Source organism: Crocodylus siamensis, chromosome 2, assembly GCF_052110815.1.
Source record: "Crocodylus siamensis isolate JL-2025a chromosome 2, ASM5211081v1, whole genome shotgun sequence".
Lineage (NCBI taxonomy): Eukaryota > Metazoa > Chordata > Crocodylia > Crocodylidae > Crocodylus > Crocodylus siamensis.
Genome location: NC_143396.1, coordinates 163350962 through 163357729, shown reverse-complemented (window position 1 = coordinate 163357729; position 6768 = coordinate 163350962).

The following is a 6768-nucleotide window of genomic DNA, read 5'->3' as shown; positions in this document are numbered from 1 at the left end:
ATTGGCCTATTCTACTGCACATTAAAGCAGCATGTAAAAAACTGTGCTAATATGCTAATGCACAGATTAGGCTACTGCACATTAAGAGTCACTAAAAAAGTGTGCACTTTTGCTACTGCACATTATGGCAGCCTAATGCGCCTTTATGTAGTACCTCATGTTAGAAGAACTAAACTTATTGTGCTGTATCAAAAGTATATTCATGTACATGTAGATGTGTCCAGACAAAGCTGACCTCTTGGATCACCATCTAAATGAAGTTTCATAGATTTCATAGACATTAGGTCTGGAAGGGACCTCAGAAGATCATTGAGTCTGGCTCCCTGCCCAAGGGGCAGGAAGTCGGCTGGGGTCATAGGATTCCAGCAAGGTAAGCATCCAAATTTCTCTTGAAGGTTTTCAATGTAGGTGCTTGAAACAACTCTGACTGCAGGCTATTCCAGACCTTGGGGACTCGGACAGTAAAGAAATTCTTTCTTATGTCCAGCCTGAAATGGTCTTGTAGTAGTTTATGACCGTTCGACCTCGTCATCCCTTGGGGTGCTCTGGTGAACAAACGTTCCCCCAGATCCTGGTGGTCACCCCTGATAAACTTATAGGTGGCCACCAGATTGCCCCTGAGCCTGTGCTTTTCCAGGCTGAAAAGCCCCATGGCTCTCAGCCTGTCATTGTAAGGTCTGTTTTCCTGACCTCTGATCATGCGTGTGGCTCTCCTCTGGACTCTCTCAAGCTTCTCCACATCCCTTTTGAATTGTGGGGCCCAAAACTGGACACAGTACTCCAGCTGCGGCCTCACCAAGGCTGAGTACAAGGGGAGAATGACGTCCCAGGATTTGCTTGAGAAGCATTTATGGATGTAAGCCAGCGTTTTGGTCACTTTACTAGCATCGCTTTACTAGCCATAGCATCGCATTGAAGGCTCATGTTCATCTTGTGGTCAATGATGACCCCCAAGTCTCTTTCTTCCATAGTGCTAGCCAGTGTAGCACTGCCAAGCCTATAAGGATGCTGCAGGTTTTTCCTCCCAAGGTGGATAACCTTGTATTTTTCGGTGTTAAACACCATCAGATTCTCGCCCCACCATTTGCTGAGCCTGTCCAGGTCAGCCTGGATCGCTCTCCTGTCTTCGAGTGTAGATGCTTTGCCCCAGAGTGTGGTGTGATCAGTGAACTTGGCCAGTCTGCTTCTGACTCCAGTGTCCACATCATTAATGAAGATATTGAACAATATGGGTCCAAGGACAGAGCCTTGAGGGACCCCACTGGTCACAGGGCACCATGATGATTGACTTCCATCAATTACTACCCTCTGGGTCCGACCACAGAGCTAATTCCCCAGCCAGCGGATTGTGGTGGACCCAAGGCCACAGTTGGCCAGTTTTGCCAAGAGGTGATCATGGGATACCAGATCAAAGGCTTTTTTGAAGTCAAGATATATGATATCAAACTCTTCTCCCTTGTCCAGGTGATAGGTCACCTGGTCATAAAAGGAAATGAGATTGGTCAAGCAAGACCTACCCGCAACAACCCCATGCTGGCTATCCCAGGATGTTGGCGTCAGCTAGTCCATTAAGGATGGCCTCTTTAATAAACTTTTCTAAGACCTTCCCCAAGATAGAAGTCAGGCTGATGGGCCTATAGTTTGCCGGATCCACTTTCCTCCTTTTCATAGGCACCTTCTTCTAGTCTTCGGGCACTACACCAGAGCACCAGGAGTTTTCAAAGATCCATGCCAGTGGCTGGGCTATGAAGCTTGCCAGCTCCTTGAGCACGCTGGGGTATAGAATGTCAGGGCCAGCTGACTTGAAGGTATCCAGCCTCTCAAGGTGTTCCTTCATGAGGTCAGCATTGACAGAGGACAGGGGATCTCCCTCACCCAGACCTCCCTGTCCTGTAGTGGGCATGGGTGTCCCATGAGCCTGATGAAAGACCAACGTGAAGTACCCATTTAATAGGTTGGCTTTTTTCTGGGTGTCAGTTGTCCCATCTGGTTTAGCAGGGGTCCAAAGTTGCCCTTGCTTTTCCTCTGGCTCCCCACATATCTGAAAAAGGACTTTTTATTGTCCTTGACACTCGAAACTAGTTGGAGTTCAGTTGCAACCTTGGCTTTCCTGGTTTGCTCCCTGAAGGACCGGACCAGTCCTCCATGAAAGTGAATATTCCTCCATGAAAGTGAATCCTATCCTCCATCCTTTGTAGGCCTTTCTTTTTAGCCTCAGGAGGTCTGCTAGATCCCTGAAGAGCCATGGGGCTGCTGTGCCCTCTTGCTGCCTTTCCCCTGAGATGGAATAAAATTAGCTTGTGCATTAAGGATCGCTCCCTTGAGGAGCAACCACTCTTCCTGAACTCCCCTCCCCCTGGGGTCATGGTCTCTTACGGCCTGGCTGACAAGCCTCCTGAGCTTGTCAAAGTCAGCTTTCCTGAAGTCAAGGACTTCAGTGTTGCTGACTGACTTGCCAGCTTTACAGCTGATGGTGAAGGTGATCAGCTCATAGTCACTGTCACCCAGCTTCCCATTGATCACTAGGTCGCCAATTAGGTCATCGCCAGCAGCCAGTACCTGGTTGAGCAGCGCTTTACCTCTCATTGGCCCATAGACTTCTTGAGTCAGGTAGAGGTCATCCATGCATGATAGGAAGCTTTACAACTGCTATGTTTTTGCTGAGTGATCCTCCCATGAGATGTCTGGATAGTTGAAGTCACCCATGAAAACCCTGGTCCTGGACCATGTGGCCTCAGCCAGTTCCCAGGCAAACTCCTGGTCAAGCTCTTGACTTTGTGTGGGTATTCTGTAGTAGACTCCCACTGTTGTGTCCCCTGTGCCGTGTTCCCCACGGATTTTAACCCAGAGAGTCCCGGTTAGTTATTCACATTCAACTCAATGTATTTATGTGCTCAGCTGCGATTTACATTTTTTGCAGAAGTACCAAGTGCAATCAAATACACCCCTGTTCCTTCTAATTCATTCATTTATATTGTGTTTTTCATCCATAAGGTATTTTATAAACTATGGCTGTTATAGGGTCATTTCCTGCCACAGCAATGTCGCCATCCTGATGACAATTTGATGTAGCTCTTATAATACCAACAGCAAAGCTATGTAACAATTTTGGGCAAGGGGGAAAGCTGTGAGATGGAATTTAAGTAGGCAGAATGTAATTAGTCAAGATACAATTCAACCAGGAGAAGAGGGTTCATACCCCTATTCTAGCAAAACATACCATTCAATGATCTTTAATGACTTCTATTATATACCTCTTCAGAACCTCCAGAAGCACTGTGCTAACTCCATCTATGAACTGCCTTATGGGTCAGTGGTTCAGTAGTGACTCAGAGAGAATAAAGACACTTGCTGAATGATTTCTGCCAGCACTTCAGTGTTTCCCATCCAAGTACTGACCCAGTCCAACCTTCTTAGCTAATGACAGCTGACATGATTACAGCCTGAGAATAATAAAACATTCTCTATATTGAACAACAATAGCTTACCCTGGGTTCTTTTACATCCTGACCAGAAGAAGAATCCTTTTTTTGAGGCGCTGAAAAGCAAAACACAACCTAGAGCTGCATATGTATTCAAGCATACTTACATGTTACTTGTAAGATATTTTGTTTTTGAACTGTTGCCTGTAGTCAGACAAACTGTGCATCTACCCCAAGATGCAACTGGTCAACAGGACAACAATGGGATATAATTTCTTGTACTTTTAATAAGACAGAGCAATAGGTGTATGTGGGTGTGTCTACATAAGATGCTTTACTGTGCAGTACACTGTTCTACTGCTCAATAAAGTATCACCCTCAACATGTGTTCAACATTTACTTCACAGTAAAATAGTCTACTGTGAAGTTAGCTACTAACTAGTAAGCTAACTGCACAGTAGTGAATGTGTAAATGCTGACCAGGAGCAAATTTGCTCTTGGTCAGCCCCAAAACTACCACAGAGGATGGAGATCTCCCCCTGTCCTAGTGCTGCTCAACTCCTGGCTCCCTGCAGCAGCCAGGAGCCAAGAGTCAAGCAGTTCCAGGGCTGGATACCTCTCTGTCCCCCACCCCGTCCTGGTGCTGCTCAGTTCCTGGTTCCCCACAGGAGCTGACCAGTGGCATGACTGGGGACTGGGGAGGCAGCCAGGATCTGGCTAGGAGCTGTCCCATCTCTGGGACAGCTCTTGGCCAGCCCCTGGTTGTGTGGGGAAGCCACACCGTGCACAGGGCTTGCCCCCATGTACACAGAGTTTGGAGAGCTCTTCAGCAGCAGCTGTCTCCCATTCCCATGAACATCAGGACCCCTCCCAATGTGGAGCAAGAAGACAGCTGGCAAATCTCTTGTGCTCCCTGCCAGGCCCTGGGCTAGCACCCTGAAAGCCTGAAGCTCCCCCTGGCTGCTACAGGGGGCCAGAGCAGGGTAGGAGCAGCCTTATACCGGGTTGCTCCTGTTGGGAACAGATTTATTCCCAAAGAAGGCTTACTATGCAGTATTCTACATGAGATGCTTACTGCGCAGTAGCCTAATACCTCAGTAGCAAGCTGGCTAAAAACCATGCTAATATGCTACTGTGCAGTGTTCTGAGGCTACTGCACAGTAAGCACCACAAAATAACCATGCTCTATCACTACTGCTCAGTAACTGTACTTACTGCGCCTTTAGTTAGTATGTCATTAAGCAAGTACTAAACTAAATGCACAGTAACTAAGGCACATTAATGAACGTGTAGATGCACCCAAGAAGTCCTTACAGCATTAATAGCATGTGTAGACATGCCCTGTGTGTCTTTTTCCAGGTATGCTTCAAAATACATAATTATCATCATTTGTATTCAGTGGGTAGCGTATTAGTCTACCGCACATTCAGCGTGTCATGTAGAATTAGAATTAGTCTTCTGCACATTCAGCATTTTAAGTAGATGCAAAACCTGTACTAATGCACAGTAGATTTAGTCTAATGTGCATTACCATCACTAAAAAAAGTTCAACTGTGCTAACGCACAGAAGCACCGATTATGGCACATTTAGTGCCTGTCATTACAGGTACGAAACTTAGCGTGCCATAATAACATCACATTAATGAACATGTAGATGTGCCCACTGTCACCTACAGACTCTAGTTGATATTAGGCAGTGTTCAGACATGAAACTGGAGACAATCTATCTAAATGCAGGGTTGATTTGCACTTTATAGACTAACCAAAGTGTGTGTGTATATACACACATGCACACACTTATATACATCTCAATATCAAAAGCTTTCAAGGTATGAAGCTCACTTCATCAATATACTGTGAAAGGAGAGAAATTTCAATACAAAAGACAGGAAAGGGGTGCCCTGGAGGAGGGAAAGGCAGTGCTGGAGAGACAAACAAACCTATAGGAACAACAGAATTGTAAAAGATAATCCAGATAATGGGATAAGAGCCCACAGTCCCTGTTTAACCATACTTAACACAATCTAGTCTGTGGATAATTTCGTGTTCTGCAATTTCCTCTTCAAATCATTTTTTTAAGTTAGCTGCCTAAGAACAGCCACCTTCAGGTCATCAATGGATTGTCCAGGGAGTTTAAAGTGTTTGGCCACAGGCCTGCAGCTGATGTCAGCTCAATGTTCATTTATTCTGTCACACAGGAACAGTCCTATCTGTCCAATGTGGATTGTAGAGTGGCACTGTAAACAGGCAATGATGTATATGACATTGGTAGTGTTGCAAGTGAATGAACCTCAGATGTTATAATCTATGTCAGGGTTTCCCAAAGTTTTTATTCTGTGGCCTGGCAAACTGCAGCCCAGAAGTGGCCACGGCCCAGCAAGCCGTGGCCCAGCAGTCACAGCCAACTGCAGCCAGAATTTCTGGCTAGAAAACAGGTAAAGCTACCCCCCCGCCATCCCCGGGCAGGGAGGTGGGCCAAACCCTGTGCTGCTGCAGGCCCTGCGGAAGGAGCCAGGGCCTCTCTGCCTGGCTTTGGTGGGCTGCAGTTTGCCAGTCCATGGCCACTTCTGGTCCAGCAGTCAACCGTGCTGCAGACTGGCAGCTGACCCACCATGGCCTGGCACCAAGCCACAGCCCGGGGATTGAGAACCCCTGATCTATGTTATTTGAGCCATTTAACGTTGAGGCACAAAAGGCATCTGAGCCAGTTGCAAACCCTGTTGCCTTGGTGAGACTGGGAGTTAGGTAGTATGCCTGTTACTTGAGAGCAGCTGCTTGGGGATGGGAGGCTGTAAGCCAAGGCAATCACTCTAAATGGACAGGAGCAGGTTCTGGGCTGGGGTAGACTGTAAACATCAGCTCATATTGTGCATTGGTGTAAGCATCAGACAAAAATGGAAGAAAAGATGAGTCTCATCCTTATTTAACAGATGGGGAACTGAGTCACACAGGGAGGAAGAGTAAACAACCTACTGAAGATTGGAGAGGAAACCTGTGGCAGATCCAGGCAGGGCCATCCCTGTGGGGTGCAAATCCGGGTGACCGCCCTGAGCCCTGCACTTCGGGAGGCCCCACGGAGCCGGACAGAGCGGCGCAGTGATGCCGCACTGCTGCCAGCTTCACATCCAGCCACTTGGCATGCCATCTCCCACCGCTGAATCTGCCACTGAAATCGGTGTGGCCAGCCACTCACCACCCTGCCCCTGCTGCCAGATTCCTCTCGTCTGGGGGCAGGGCCCCACACAGGCTGATTTGCCTTGGGCCCCACACCCTGCTTGAATCATCTCTGGATCCAGGAGTGGACTTCAGATCCCAAGTCCTAATCCTGTACATTAACCAGAAACCT